The sequence below is a fragment of the Rhinolophus sinicus genome, chromosome 6 (genome assembly GCF_057876585.1).
Source record: "Rhinolophus sinicus isolate RSI-liver-muscle chromosome 6, RSI-T2T, whole genome shotgun sequence".
NCBI lineage: Eukaryota > Metazoa > Chordata > Mammalia > Chiroptera > Rhinolophidae > Rhinolophus > Rhinolophus sinicus.
In genome coordinates, this window is record NC_142506.1 from 59,787,840 (window position 1) to 59,804,978 (window position 17,139).

Consider the following 17,139-nt stretch of genomic DNA (forward strand, 5'->3'; position numbering starts at 1 on the left):
CAGCTCTAAGCTTAGTTTCTGTACCAATTTTTAATTCAGATTGTTGCCATGTCTTAAATGATTTTCATTCAATCAAAGTCGGAAGCATACTGTTAGTTGTTGATCAGTTGTATTTATGTATACACATTAGTGTTCCCGTGTGTGAATATTTCTGCTCTATTGAATATGTAAATGCACTTAAATTTCCTTACGATTCCTATCATTTTAAAGCAATATAAAAAGTAACTCAGTGAGACAAGGAAAGCTGAGCAATATCAATCATTAATAATTGTATTAATTTTCTTTGCAAAAAAAGCAACAAGCATTTTTGCACATGAAATGAGTCTGAAAGAAGTACATTTCTATCAGTTTTATCACATTTGAGATCAATTTTCCAAAGAGAAAAAGGTGGTCTACTGACACTTTTATCCCAGGAAGTCTTTCAGATTTTCCATAGAGACTTTCCTGTGCCGAAAATTAGAAGTTTCCCATGTTCAGAGCTGAGCCTGGTTTTCTAGTATTATCCCACCTTAGGTGCCAAGTGCCTTTAGTGTCCAAGTGCCTTTAATGTTTTAACTTTAAGGGGGAAAAAGGCCCATTATTTATTTTTGGGGGGTAGGGCTGATATTTTTTTTAAATCATTAAATCTGAAAAATAAATTCAATAATTCTCTGCCTCCTATCGTTAAACTCTTTTAACCTAGATATTCTACTTCTAGGAATTCACTCTACAGATTCAATCAGATATATAAACAAGTGTGCGTGAGTGTGTGTGTGTGTGTGTGTATGCGCGTGCACACGTGTGCACAAATAAACTTATTGAAACACAGGATAACAAAGAATATGAAACAAACTAAATATTATCATGAGAAAACACTAAAATAAGTAATAGTAAAGCTATTAAACAAGATGACATACATCTATGTTTGCTGGTAAGGAATCGCTTCTAAGATGCTTTGTTAAGTTTAAAAGGAAAGAAGTGTGTTCGATATGTTCACGTCTCAGTCTTTGGGTCAAAAATATAGAGTGAATATATGAGTATTTTTCTATAGTGCATATAAAATTTCTGGAAGGCTATGCATAAAACAGCAAAAGCTCTTCTAAGGAATGAGTCTGAGATATGGTCTGGGGAACATACTTGCTTTTCATTAAGCATCTTTTTGAAGTGTTTTAATTTTTTATCATGTGCATGATAGAAGTCTGAATTTAAAAAAGAAGGAGGCGTTCTAATACAACTGGTACCAAGTGGTTTTAAGCCATGCTTAGTGACAGATTTATCCCTGAAAGATCTGTGCACTGAAAAACTGTAAGATGCTGATGAAATAAATTGAAGAAGAGACAAGCAAATGGAAAGATATCTCATGTTCATGGTTCAAAAGAATGAATATTGTTAAAATGTTCACACTTCCCAAAGCCGTCTACAGATTCAAAGATATCCCTATCAAAATTGCAATGGCATTCTTCACAGAAATAAAACAAACAATCCTAAAATTTGTATGGAATCACTAAAGACCCAGAATAGTGAAAGCAATCCTGAGGGAGAAGAACAAAGCGGGGGGCATCACAATTCCTCATTTCCAGCTATACTACAAGGCTACAGTAATCAAAATAGTGATTCACTGGGTAAAAAAAAAAGATGCAGAGACCAATGGAACAGAATCAAGAACTAATATTTGACAAAAGAGTCAAGAAGTCTCAATGGGAAAAGGATGGTCTTTTTTATAAACGGTGTTGAGAAATTGAATAACCACATTCACAAAAATGAAATTGGACCCCTATCTTAGACCACTCATAAAAATTAACTTGATGGATTAAAGACTTAAATATAAGACCTGAAACTAAAACTCCTGAACTAAAATAAAGGAATAGCTTCTTAATATTGATCTTAGCACTGTTTTTTTTTTTTTTTTTTAAATGTTACACCAAAAACACAAGTAACAAAGGCAAAAATAAATAAGTGGGACTAAATCAAACTAAAAAGTTGCTGCACAATGAAAGAAACAATCAGTAAAATAAAAAGGTAATCTATATGTGTAGAATGGGAGAAAATATTTGCAAATCATCTACCTGATAAAGGGTTAATATCCAAAATATATTAAAAAACTCATACAACCCAATAGGAAAAAACAGTCTGATTTGAAAATGAGCAGAGGAACTGAATAGACATTTTTCCAAAGAAGACATACAAATGGCCAACAGGTACATGAAAATGTGCTCAGCATTGCTAATCATCAGGGAAATGCAAATCAAAACCATAAAGAGATATTACCTCACACTTGTTAGATGGCTGTCATCAAAAAGACGAGAGACAAGTATTGGCAAGGATGTTCAGAAATCACCCTTGGTGGGAATGATTCCTACCAATCACTGTTGGTAGGAATGTAAATTAGTGCAGCACTATGAAAGTCAGTGTGGAGTTTCCTTTAAAAATTAAAAATAGTACCACTGTATGATCCAGCAATTCTACTTCTAGACATAGGTCCAAAAGAAAGGAAAATAGGACATTGAAGACATATCTGCACTGCCATGGTTATTGCAACACTGCAGTATTATTCACTATAACCAAGATATGGAAATAACCTAAGTGTGTATCAATAGATAAGTGGATAAAGAAGTAAAGAAGATGTGTGTGTGTGTGTGTGTGTGTATAAATATATATTTTCACACCCAGGGTGCCAAAAAAATGTATACAAGTGGACACTTTGGTCAACGTTGCTCAAGCAGTAATTCGCCGTAATCAGAAGTGTCTGTACAGTGATAGAAACCACTCTGAGCACCTCTTGTAATTGCAAAACTCAAACGTGACTTGTATTCATCTTTTGTTATTGGTATACATTGAGTATTAGAATTTTTAATACAGTTTTTTTCCTTTCTTAAAATGCGTATACGTTTTTTGGCAATAAATATACATACATATATATATATATATATATATATATATATACACACATATTTACATATATGCACACACATATATATGTGTGTATATAGACATGTGTATATATATACATGTGTATACATATATATTTCATGCATATATGTTTCACACATGTGTGTATATATATATACGTGTGTATATATATATATATATATATATACATATACACACACACATATATATATATGCACATATATATTTCAACCACGAGAAAGGAAATCCTGCCATTTGCAAGAAGATACATTGACCTTGAGGGCAATAAGTCAGACAGAGAAAGACAAACACTGCATGACATTACTTATATGTGGAATCTACAAAAGTCTAACTCGCAGAACCAGAGACTAGAATGGTGGTTACCGGGGCTGAGGGGTGGTGGAAATGGAGAGATGTTAGTCAAAGAGTACACACTTACAGCTAGAAAATTAATAAATTCAGGGGATCTAATGCACAGCATTGATTATAGTTAATCATACTGTACTATGTATATATCTATATCCATATTCATGTCTCTGTCATGTCCATATCCATATCTATATCTGTTCTATATCTATCATCTATATCTATATCTGTATCAACATATTTATATCTATATCACCTATACCTACAGCTATTGCTATATCTGTTCTATCTATATCTATCTATATCCGCATTCATATCCATATATACTTGGCAGTTGCTTCCCATGGCTGAGGTGAGAGTAGAGACCAGTGTGCCTTTTGCTATGTAGACCACAGACTAACTTTGGTCATTCCGCATTTTGCTTTGAAAGTAATTGGACCTCTAGTTGGCTGGTTCATTGGAAGCGCCTTATAAGTGATGCATACATACCTTGACTATTTATTTCAATTTAGCATATGTACACTTATTCTCCAATCTTTTTCTTATAGACCCATGCCATTTCTTCTCACATGGGCTGCCTGACTGAAATTCCACGTAGCCTTTCTCATATACTCACACCCATAATGCCTCATCTATGATTTCTCAATTTTGGTTCCTTTAAAGTGAGGCCAAAATTACAGAGACATGCAAAGTCTTCTGAATCCAGAATCCTTCTAGATGTTTACAGTTTCTCCCAATCTTTTACAATCATCTCGCCCACACCTAATTTAACAGAAATATTTGTAGTGACCCTCCTTTTCAAGACTTTCCAAAGTATTCAGTGTAGTTTTCAGAGATACTGTAACTCTCCTTGAGGGCTGGGAGCAGAAAGCTGTAAGCTTCTCTCCATAGCTTTCGCCAGCACTGGAGTAGACAAGTCCATTTCAGTCTGGCAGTCACGTGGGAAGATGCTAAAGAGAAAACAAAAAATTCTAACCATTTAAGAACATTTGCCCAGTCTTAAATTTAAAATTGATCTTGGTTACCATTACTTCAGATTACTAAAATATGGATTCTTTATTGGAATAAAAGTAATCATGACAACACTTTTTGAACTTTATTCTAATTTTATTCTAATTGTCTCTCTACTTCCAGCATAGATATTGCGTTGTTTGTGGTTAGTATGCATTTGCTGAAACTGACTTAAAAAGCCATCTTTGGAATATAAAAAAAAAAAAAAAAAAAATCTGAGTTGTTGGAGCTTTTAAAGTTAAGTCATTCTCCTTCTAAAAGTTCTGTCAGTTTTGTGTTAAATGCAGCAGTGGGAGAATAACTTTTTAAGTAGGAGATGTATTGGGGAAGGTAGCTGTTTATCTAGATCATTAAGACACATTTCGTTTGATTTCCTTTTTAAAATTTTAACAGAAAATATGAACTTTACTCATCATGTGATATCTAACTACTCTGACCCAGGGCTAAAGAATTGGCAAACTATCCTTGAAATCTTTTGTTTCCTCCTTCCCCCACCCCCCCACCCCCACCACACACACACGACAAACACTGGCATTTGCGCCTTCACCCTCCATGGAAAGTTGTGTGGTCTGTCTTATCATCAAGGTTTACGTGCCCCTTCAGCTCAGAGGCATGAGAAGGGTGTGGTTTTCCCAGCAACCCCTTCTCTGGACTAGTCATTGCATCATTTTTATAGCCAAGAGCTTTATAATACTAATTCTTGTTTGGAACAATTTTAGTCAGGTTCACTTGAGTCACGATTTTGTGATTTCTCTAAGGAGTGTATAACAAAAGCCATTCTTTTGGGACATTTAAGGATTAGGTTTTTTTTGTTTTGTTTTGTTTTTTTGCTTTTATGCTAAATGGGATTTAAGTGAATAAATAATCCAAGTAGAAATAAAAGAAAATGCAATATTACAGTTCACAGGCAAAGAAGATGGACAAACTCATTCCATGAAATGATTGAATTTCCTCTTCCTTACCTTTTTTTCTTTTGCTGTCCTTTTTCTTTTCTCTTCTCCCCTTCTTTCTCATTTTCCCCTTGCTTTCTCATTCTTTCTTCCTTGAATCCCCCCCACCCCGACCCCTTTTATTGTTGTTTACATTTAGGCTCCTTTTCCTTCCTCTGCCTTACCCTCCTTTCCCAGCCGTTCTCCTGGAGTTTCTGGAAAAGGCTCCTCTGGTAGGATAGGTAAGCTGCCGCGGAAGGTGTGGTTCTCAAGGACCAAGCTTTATTCGGCAAGATTCAGAACTGGGACCAAAACAGGAAGGGAAGCGGAAGAGGTCAGGAGTGGAGCATATTCTCAAATAGAAGAAGAGATGGGGAACCACATAGTGTGAGGGCAGAAAGGTCAGCACCCTTACTGCCGTGGACCTGGGAGCCTGCACCCGCCCTCTTGTTAGATGCAGGCCTGGTGCTTTGTGGGTGGCCGAAGCCTGGGGGTGGGGCAGGAGCTCAGGGTGGGTGCTGCTTTCCTTCATCCCTCTTTCTTATTGCATTCCCATACTTGTTCCTTGCTTTCTTTCTCTCCCTCCTTTATTCTATTTTCTTCATGGAGCTATCCATGAACATGGTGGAAATTAAACATATTTAGGTTGCAGAAAGCATCTCTCACTTCCTTCCTGTCTGAGTTTTTCATTCCAAGGGGTTCTTGCATCAACATTACTGAGCGCACTAGAGAAATGAGGGCGCTGTCAGTACCGCGGAGGGGCTCCGAGGCTCAGAGGGAGACTGACAGGCAAGCAGGTCATCAGAGCTTGATGTGACCCATGGTGTAAAAGGTACTGTGGCAATGCTAGGGCAAGACAGGAAGACGGTTGTCTGCGTGCAGAAAGGTGCAAATAGGAAAGTGGCAAGAAGAGGAAGGGAATTCCAAGAGGCAACAAGTGGAGCTCCGGGGACTTTCAAACGGCCAGAGGGCAGGCATAGCCTGGCTGAAGGGATCTTACTGTCGTTGAAGGTCTTGCAAAGGAACTTGGACTTGATTTCCTAGAACAGTGGTGGCCTGGGTTGATCAGTGTTAGTGTGAGATGAGAGGATAAAATGGAAGAGAGCAATCACGCTAATATTTACTGTGGAACGGCCTCTGATAACTTTAGTTGCTGCTGGGAATGTCACAGTACAAAAACATTTCCGATAAACTGCTAGGTACAGTACCAAACAATTGATAGGTTGTAAGTAAGTTAGTGATGTAGTTTTGTGTGCAGTTTTAAAGATCAACCTGGCAGTAGTATTTGTGGATTTGACAAGGCAGGACTGGAGGGAGGAAAAGACAGTGAAAAGGCTATTGCAACAGTTCAGACCTCATACCACAGCCAACAAAAATTTGCTAGGGACCTGATCTGTGATGGGGGCAACGGAGATAGAGAGGAAAGTGTGTGTTATCCAGATATTTAGCAAGTAGATGCTGGTAGATATAGCGATTATTTTAATGTGGAAGTTGAGGGTACAGAAGAAATAAAATAATCAATAAATATCATGATATAGAGATAGATGGGATACAATGCCAGCCTGGAATGCAGCAACTTCCAAGGATGTCAATTCTAAGTAAATCTCACACCTTTCTAGATTTAACTTAGGTAAATATCCCAATATTTGTAATACGTTACCCTTGGCAGTTCCTCTAAGAAATACAGGTGTGTTTTATTTAATTGTGTACCTTGAATATCAATTCATCATATCAGACTCTTGTTATTTAAAACAACAACATCCAATCAAACATAAACCTTAGCTTTCAAGGTGCAAAGCAAAGATTGCTGTGAATATGCTTATGTTAGAACAATGGCTTCTGTTTTGGGCTAATCAAGCACGGTCTTTACCTCACAGTCGACACCTGTAATTTTTCAGACTTGACTGTGTCCAAATTCATTCCAAATAAACAACCAAGACACAGATGGCTAAGTCATTTGCCTGAGAATACATGTAATGAACTGACTCTTCTCCCCCTCACCCCCAACACACAATTCATTTGTTGAAATCCTAACCTCCAGTACCTCAGAACATGACTCTATTTGTAGACAGGACCTTGAAGGAAGTGATTAAGTGAAAATGAGGTCATGAGGATGGGCCTTAATCCAATAGAACTGATGTCCTTATACTGTGTTTCCCTGAAAATGAGACCTAACCCGACCGTCAGCTCTAATGCGTCTTTTGGAGCAAAAATTGATATAAGACCCGGTATATTATATTATATTATAGACCCAGTCTTATATTATATTAAAATAAGACCAGGTCTTATATTAATTTTTGCTCCAAAAGATGCATTAGATCTGGTGGTCCGGCTAGGTCTTATTTTCGGGGAAACACGGTAGGAAGAAATTTGATCACAGATCACAGATCCATGAAGACACAGAGAGAAGATGACTGTCTACAAGCCAAGCAGTGAGGCCTCAGAAGAAACCATGCCTGACAAGAACTGTTCTTGGACTTCTCTGCTTCGGGACTGTGAATAAATAAATAAATATCTGTTGCTTAAGCTACTCAGACTGTAGTGTTTTGTTATGGTAGCTCCAGCAAACTCATACAGTACACGACTCATGGATGGCTTAGACTGGATTGGGACTCTTGCCAGTCTAACTCCAAAACCTGTGCTTTACCTAAACCCTTTCCTACCTCCTCTCCCATGAGGAGAGTGACTATTGGCTGAATCATTCTGTTCCCACTCTCAAATTAAGGTGTGTGTAATGCCAAGAACTTTTCCTCCAGTCGATGAGCTACTTCTCTAGGCTGATTATGATCTCTGGATTTATTATGAAGTGATTAGAACAGAAAGAAAGGTTTAAAGTTGCTATACTATATTAGGGAAAGAAAGATGGAATTTCATGACGTGCTAAAGCTTTTGAACTCTGGCTTCCATAGAGGACTGAGAACCAACTCAAAGGCTAAGAACGGTATTCTCGGATTGCCCAACTGATGAGAGAGAGAGAGAGAGAGAGAGAGAGAGAGAGAGAGGGAGAGAGAGAGACAGAGACAGAGACAGAGACAGAGACAGAGACACAGAGAGAGAGACAGAGAGAGAGACAGAGAGACAGAGAGAGACAGAGAGAGAGACAGACAGAGAGAGAGACAAACAGACAGAGAGAGAAAGAGAGAGAGAGAAACACTATTTGATACAGGCAAAGCTTTGCAATGAACTGAAGGAAGAAAGAAACTAGCTAAGTTAGATATTAACTTAAACCATATCAATTTGGCTAAGCCAGAGGTTCTTCTACAGAGTGAAGGTCATATTTATGATGGAGACTCAGGAGTTTTGCATTCTTTCATAATGGTATGATAGCTTTGCCTAGCTATGGCAGTTGCTAATCCAACACCAATATCAATACATCACAAATCAATTTAGTTGTTCTGCTCAGAATTCCTAAGTCTTGCCTTTGCAATATGTGAACGTCCTATAACCTAGAATTTAGGAAATGGAACCATATGTCATCTCCACATTTTCTCCATTTTCAGAACCCAATCTTACCAAAATAATTCTCTTATAAGTGCTAGCTAAGAATTATATCAGGTAAATCATGTTACATGGATGTTTATTAAAAAAAAAAAAATTGACGTGGTCTGGGTAAAGGTCTGTTTCCTCACTTATAAAGAATGCAGAGTGTCAAAAAATTATAATTTCATCATATCTCATTAATTTCTTAATATGTTTGATTTCTGACAATGTTCTTGCCTTGTGAAGAATTCACATATTTCATCATAATTTCCCAATAACAAACTTAACATTTTAATTCTCATTTTTAAAAACGGATATTTCAGGTCTTTAATAAATTCTTCCTGTGTCTTCTTTTTCATCTTTACTGCCTGGTCCAGGCTCTTATACTCACCCTGGATTATTGCAATAGTCCCTCAAGTTCTTCTCTGGCTTTGGTTGCTTTCCCATATCGAATTCATCCTATACATTGCTACCAGATTAATAATCCTCAACCAGATCTCTGTGCTACCTCCCTTGCACAGAAAACATCTACTCTGTTTCCCCGAAAATAAGACCTAGCCGGACAATCTGCTCTAATGCGATTTTTGGAGCAAAAATTAATATAAGACCTGGTCTTATTTTCCTATAATATAAGACCCGGTATAATATAATATAATATAATATAATATAATATAATATAATATAATATAATATAAATAATATAATAATGTAAGACCAGGTCTTACTTTACTATAAAACCCCATATTATATTATATTATATTATATTATATTATATTATATTATATTATATTATATTATATAGCATAATAATGTAAGACCGGGTCTTATATAATTTTTGCTCCAAAAAACGCATTAGAGCAGATTGTCCGGCTAGGTCTTATTTTCGGGGAAACATGGTATGATTTCTCATTAACTAGCTGCAGGATAAAGTCCAAATTCCTGAGTTATCCATAATCAGGCCCCACTCACTCAATCTTTCAAGCTTTCTAGCCTTATCTTCTCACACTCCCCCATCGTGAGCTAGCCAAACTGGTTTCCTGAACTCCTACAGATCTTACTGTATATACTATTGCTTCTTATCATTTATCAAGCAAAGTTTTCAGGCGGTAGTTGTCATCCAAGTTCTTTAGCTAGATGCCCAAACACCTTAACATAGTCTTCATTAAATTGTATTATTCATAAACCAACCGATGTCAGTGTTGTTGGCTCCTTTGTATCCCTCACAAAGGGGAATGGGCGTGATTATTTCTGGCTCATTAAAAGTGTTCCTTAAAAAGATGACAGGAAGCAAATACATAAAAAAACTTTTTCAATCATGGGAATGGCTAACCTATCCCTGCTTATAAGAATAAAAAGTGTAGGGAGGAAAGCCACACTTACTGAGAGTCTACTGTGAGCTGAACAATTTAATTATGTAATCTCATTCAGTCCCCAGATAACCCTCGGAGGGGTCCATGCTCAAAGCAGCCATATTGTTTGACAGTGGTAGACCTGCTGGCAAAGCTGACACGGGAAGGAATGATACCACGTACAGTTCGGGGAAACTCATGTTCAGTCCACTTCGGTGCCACTGCCTTGTGTTAAATTGCAGCTAAATCTTCAAGAATTTCAGGGTTATCTTGCAAAAAGGCATGGGCCAGCATGTGAATTCGGCACCACCGTCCAATCACAGCTCACATCTATTTGACTCTTTCTGTGTGCCAAGCATGGTGTGAGGCATTCTACTCTGATTTCACTACATCTTTTCAACAGACCTATGGGATTGGGGGTGTTGTTATGCCCATTTTGCTCATAAGAAAACTATGACTTAGAGCAACTACGTAACTTCCTCCAGGATAAACATGAACAAGTGTGGTGGAGTCAGGCCTGAAAAGCACCGAAGCCTGGGCTTCTGTGCCCTCTGCTTTTATAGCCATCAGTCACCTTAGGTCACAGTCCTATCCTCGACTATTTCCCCAAATTGTTATCTAAAGAAAAACATCCTCCTCATTCCAAAAGCATTGTTTCCATTCTGATGACTCTCTGCTGTGCATTTTCCACCAATGAGAGAGAAATTGAGGGGCCCAGGGGCCCCCACAAGGCACAAGGCTAAGAAAAACATGTTTGGGAGCTTTGATAGCATTCTCCTTTTGGCTTTGTGTTTTGGTGTTGTTTGGTTTTTGTTTTGTGGTTTTTGTTTGTGAGTTGATACCTCAGTTTCAGTAAAAGGAGATAGGCAACCAGTGACAGATAAGTAGCTAAAAAACGTTAGAAAGGGGTGGCGTAGTAGCAGTGACCTCACCCCACAAGAAGAATTAAGGGATGAAGATGCAAAGTTGTGTTTTGAAGATGGAAAGAATGTACTTACTGTGTGTTATTTCACGGGGAAGCCAAAAGCATGGTCTCCGCCCCATCTCGGCAGGGCCCAACCACCACGCTGTGCTGCCGGCTGCTTCCACCCCCGCCAGCCAGGTCTTCCTCGCCCTGACACGAAGGAGGGGATTAGAAAGTCCAGAGGGAAAGTGGTCCTGAGGAGCATAGCTTCCACGTATAAAGTTAATTTACCTATGTGTGCCACCAATGCTCTGCCTTCGTATAGACCTAAGGAGAAAATTCCCAGGGAGAAAAAAATAATAATAATTTTGAGAGTCAGGAACAAATTGGAACCGACACTGATCTCAGTAGCAGATGCTGGCAGGGGGCAAAATTATTTTTCAAACACTTTTGCTTCTCCTGGTAAAATAGTTAGTGTTGTATTTTCATGCTAGGAGGAAAAAGTGATGAAAAGTTTTTAAACCCAAAGAAACAAAACCCTTAATTTCTGTCCAAATGTTCGGCAAAACAGGATCCCATATGGCCAGTGCTGGTCTTAGTTGGTCTGAAATGAATCGGAGGATGCAGCGTTTAGGGTTGGCTTTGTGTTTTGCCGCATTTCGATTAGGATTTTGCAGTTTAGGGTGCCTACCCGCCTTGCTCTGGGCATTTTGTGGGGAGGCTGGGAGTCTATTTCATCACGTTTTCAGTATCTGTGGTTCCAGATTCGCTGATGGCCAGCCTGGCTATCATTGCAGTCTGCCATGTAGGGGGGTGTGTATGAGCAGTAACAGTGGTGCTGGTGAGACAGAGCAGGGATAGGTGGTCGGGGGGCGGGTCCAGGGCACACCCACCGTCCTTACTGTCAGCACAGCACTCACACCAAGCTAAGCTTTAAGCCATTTCCCTGGTGCTCTAAAAATATAGAAGACATACCTGCTTTGGGTTACCTGCTGTGGCCTTAAGAGGTCAGCAATTCCAATCCCGAGCTCAGTCACAGTCTGTCTTAAAGGGGAGAATTCTAGAGAAGGAAAAAGGGAGAATTTTCTCAGTAAGGTTGTTGCTTGTGCCCTCCCAAGTTCAAAGCGAATACTCTCATTAAAATGTCTTCTGGCTTTGCCTGGGGGGGGGGGGGGCGTGAGGGGTTGAGTGGGGCATATTTCAGGCTTCAGCCATTAACTTTTCTGGAGTTAGAACTTCCATGCATTTCTCTTTTTATTGGGGAGACATTATAATTGGTTTTACAAGCAAAATAAGCAGCTTAGGAACAAATGAAAGGCTTTTTTATTTCTCTTTTAACTGTAAATTCAAGAGCTTGAAATGAATTTGGCAAATAACTCATATTATTGAGGAGTACTGTGGCTGAAAGGCAAGATTTCCAAAAATTCTTGAAAATCCGAGTAATACCAGGAATAAATCCCAAATTAAACTTGTTGAGCCTTGTGTCTCTCTTAGAACACTTTTTTCCCCACTCCCTTTAAAAAATTAAAAATGGAGAAATCCATCACCAGTCCCCTGTAACTCCTGCTGTCTCTTCACCATGGAGCACAGAACCGTGCTCTGAATTTGGGCCAATGGTCCCTAACAGCCAGAGGAGCTGGTGTGAACACGTGGTTCTCAGCGAGTTGGGAATATAACCCCCAATTCTGAGCTGAGGTCTCCTCAAGTGACTTCAGGGTTACAGGTATCTAAATAGACTCTTTATACATCTCCTATGTATTTGATTCTTTTTCCTTTTTTAAATAAAAGTCAACCGTGAATTTTTTTATCTGAGCTTTTCAAATTTCGATGAACTTAACTTTTAACCTTTGAACTAAACTTGATTGATGTAAAATCAATCACTGGAAAACAAACATTCATGTCTCCTAAGCAGATGACACTACAATGGCCTTCCATTCAAGGCCTACTTCAAATCCCATCTTCTGCCTAAAAACCCTTCCTTAATCTGTTCCCATCAAAATGGTCTGCTGTATTTTATGTCATTGTTATAGTTATTGAATCATGCTACCTATCAGGCGTTGCACAAGTGCCTATCTTTTAGATACTTTATTTTTAATTCTCTACAGGTAGTAGGTCCAGGTTACCTGAAGCTAAAAGAAACAGAAACCTAGAGATTAAACCGCTTCTTCATGGAGCTGATTTTTGAACCCAGACTTATCAGTTTCTGTAATCCATGTGCTTTCTACCATGTTCATTGCTGTGGCTGTACAGCACTGATTTCTACAGAGTATTTCCCACTCATTTCTCAGCTCCTTTGGAACAAGAAACAGGTCTTATTATTCTCTATGCAGCATGTAGCAAAAATGCCTAGCAGCTAATAGATATTAGATCAATTTGTTGAAATAAACTGATGACCTGAGTGCTATAAACTAGTTGAACAATTCCGTTTTAGTGAAATATGTTGTGATAGAATTCGCTCTGATCGAGTGCAGGCGATTTGACAGCTGGCATATCAAATCTATGTAATAATCAACAACTCGCTAAAAGTGGAGTAATCACCCTTTATTAAGTTGTAGTGATGGTTCTTTTTCACTAAGCACTTTCTAGTCATTTTCACAAATTAGCTTCAGAATAATTATGAGGGATTACAGGGAATTATTAGTCCCCATATTGAAGTTGAGGAGAGTAAGGCTTAGAGATATAAAGCAACTGCCTAAAATCACATGGTCTACAAAAACCCGGCCATGCTCGCTTAACCATCCCCATTATAGGACATAAATGGGTTCCTCTCTAACCAGCACATGTGATCTCCACTAAAATATGGTGCCAGCATGACTGGGAGTCAGGGAAGAAGCACCTTCGATGCAATGAACACTCCACAAATGCTTAGTAAATGATGGAGTACCCTGTTCAGTTTCTTCACTGTTGGCACCAGTTGAATGAAGTCTCTCTGGAGACCCCTGTTGTACACTGATCTCTAAAACTTCCTGAAAGCCCAAAAGATCAGCAGCGTGAGGAGCACAACAGATTTTTGTTTTTAGCACCAGAGGAATACTAAAACAAACAAACAAAAAAACAAAAAAACAACTAACCTTGTGGGGCAAAACAGTATCAAAATACTGTTTGAAAAAATATGCATATACTGGGGGTGCCAAAAATTACACATTTTAAGAGATGTTGTCTATGTATTTATTACTTTTCGAAGTTGAATTGAATTATGCTAGCAATGTGTATATGACGTTCACTCAAAAGATGACATTAAATCAAATGAATGCTAGCGTCATTCATTGGATTACAATTTTCATAGTTTTTTTTCCTTTTTTAAAATGTACATACATTTTTTTGGCACCCTCTGTATATTTGTGAAATCAAAGGATGTAAAGATTTACTCTGCCAGTGCAAAGCTTTTTGGTATTTTTGGCAGCCACATAGTCATACTACCAAGTATTTGATAAAACACAAACAAAGATATCTTACCTATGAAGGCAATATCGTCTGCTCTAGTACAATAAATGTTTCTGATACATCAGTTAGTGGTAGACTGTTGGGAATAATATGAGAGTACTGTGGAATATCCTTGCTGTTCATATATAATTTTTTTCCCAGTGTGTTAATGCTACTTCATGCCATATAGTCACAGCAATAGAATGCAAAGCACATCAAACCAGCTAAACGCAGCAAAGTGTGCAGGAATACAGTGTGATCCCCAGTGCCCTGTCACCCAATATGTTTGGCCATGTTCTGTCTAAGGAGTGCTTACTGGGTGGTTCTCCCGGCTGTTTATGCACTTTACCCTTGTCTCTATAACTCATCACGCTTCCTCCCTATAATCTTTCCTTTCGTATTCCCTCCATCAAGCTCCCTTTCACCTTATTTCTAAAGTCTAGTATTTCTTATGGTATTTATTTAATGTAAATTTCAGATATTTTAAAACTGGGCTTATATTTTTACTAGCATCATTATTGTGTTTATTAGTTATTGGACACAAAGGTGCACAGCTTTTGACGGCCCAGCCCTATTTCCTCAAAAAGGGATCCGTTTTGTAAAACAAGAGGTTGTTTTCTGGGTGTACCTATCACATTATGGGAAAAATATGTGCACGTCCAACCACATCAGCAATCTGGATCAGAGCACAAGCATGAAGAATGCAAAGTCAAGTTCTTGAGCAAATTAGGGGTTCTTGTGTGCTGTCTACAGAGGAGAGCTGCATATCCATTTGCTCTGGACACCGTTCTCGCAGGGACTTAGATGCCCATATGCAAATTACTTGGTCTCTGTTTGCTCATCTGAATATTAGAGCTAAGAACTCCCGCTGCACAGATGGGTTGTTAGGACTCTATGGGGTAACACACGTTATCCATCCAGCCTGGGATGAAGCACACCGGGGGTACTTATTAAGGATTCTCTTCATTTCTAATGATCTATTGATGTATCCGTAGGGGAAATAGGTAACAGGGCTTTGGAAATGGAGTGACTCTGTTCATGTCTTTACTAGTGCCCAGTGGTAGGTGCTGCCAGGCAGGATTCCCACTGCTTGATAGCAATGGGCTAACAGTGAAAGGGAGACACTAAAATTTAAAAAAAGTATCAAAATCTGAGACTATCACAGCATTAAAAATAGTCCTACATCTGATGACATCGTGCTATTATCCCATATTATTGCAATGGTCCTGAATCAAAATGAGTTTAATCATGTTGAAAATATTTTCTTTCTGAAGGTGGCAAAATGTGTAACCCACCTAAAAAAGGTTTCAAACAAAATAGTTCTTATTTTTAAGTTTGGATGTATGAAATGGATGGCTAACCAGCTGAGACACCTCATTCTCAAGTTATCTGTTGAAAAGTTATACAACTCTTTATGTATGTAATGATCTCCCCTTTTTCAAAAGTGATGCTGTAACTCAGAATTTCACAACCAATATTAAAGAATGACTCCAGAGTTAAAATGAAGCCAAATAGAATAGGCAGTAGATAACAATTATTACTAGTTTCCTTCCCCAAAAAGATGCAAGAAAAAGGAAATTTAGTACCTATGTTTTCTTCTATGCAGTTTATTGTGTCAGGTCTTATGCTTAAGTCTTTGATCCATTTTGAATTAACTTTGGTACATGGTGAGAGACAGCAGTCCAGTTTCATTCTTTTGCACGTGGCTATCCAATTCTCCCAGCACCATTTATTGAAGAGGCTGTCTTTCCTCCATTGTTTGTTTTTAGCTTCTTTGTCAAAAATTATCTGTCCATATTTATGTGGTTTTATTTCTGGGTTCTCAATTCTATTCCATTGGTCTATGTGTCTGTTTTTTCTGCCAATACCATGCTGTTTTGAATATTGTTGCCCTGTAGTACAACATTTTTGACAACATGGATGGATCTTGAGAGTATAATGCTAAGTGAAATAAGTCAGACAGAAAAAGCAGAGAACCATATGATTTCACTGACATGTGGTATATAAACGAAAAACAACAAAAGAACAAGAGAAACAAATGAGAAACAAAAACTCATAGACACAGACAATAGTTTAGTGGTTACCAGAGGGTAAGGGGGGTGGGGGGTGGGAGATGAGGGTAAGGGGGATCAAATATATGGTGATGGAAGGAGAACTGACTCTGGGTGGTGAACACACAATGGGATTTATAGATGATGTAATACAGAATTGTACACCTGAAATCTATGTGATTTTACTGGCAATTGTCACCCCAATAAATTTAAAAAAAAGGAAATTGATTTAAATGACAGCAAGAGTGACCATTAGGTATATAAAAATAGACAACTTTTAGATTGTTAATTTCGTAGAAAAGATATGAAGGTAATAGTGTTTTCTTTTTTCCTAAGGAAATAATTAAGAGTAGAAAATTATTATATTTGTAGACCATTAATTTGAATATTTCTCAGTTTCTTACTGCTTTAGTTTCTACTGTTGATAACTCACTTAATGATTGTCCATTTTTATTTCAGAATGAAAAATAAATCAAGACTACTACACATGTCACCCAAGAATTAAGTGCCCACTTCCTCAATGGAAAAAAGGTAATACATAGTGGTTAAGCGTTTGGGTGGAAGTAAACCTTAACGGATGTGTTCAGATCCAAGTTTTGCTGCTTTGAACTTCCGCTGATTACTTAAAACATTCTCAGTCTCATTTTATCTTCTCTTTTTAAGAATGGGATTAATGTTGCCTAGCTCCTGGAGTTGTTTTAAGTCTTACATTAAATGTATAGATGTATGCAATTGAC

The 17,139-nt window shown here is 38.0% G+C and overlaps 1 long non-coding RNA gene across 1 annotated transcript in view; it reads left to right on the forward strand.

Moving 5' to 3' along the window:
* The window catches only part of LOC148758183 (uncharacterized), a 209,716-nt gene extending 192,782 nt beyond the window's left edge, over positions 1-16,934 (forward strand). Inside the window, exon 3 of the long non-coding RNA XR_016021637.1 lies at positions 16,862-16,934. This is a non-coding gene — a long non-coding RNA (uncharacterized LOC148758183). The remainder of the gene's footprint in view (positions 1-16,861) is intronic.
* The last annotated feature ends 205 nt before the right edge of the window (positions 16,935-17,139 follow it).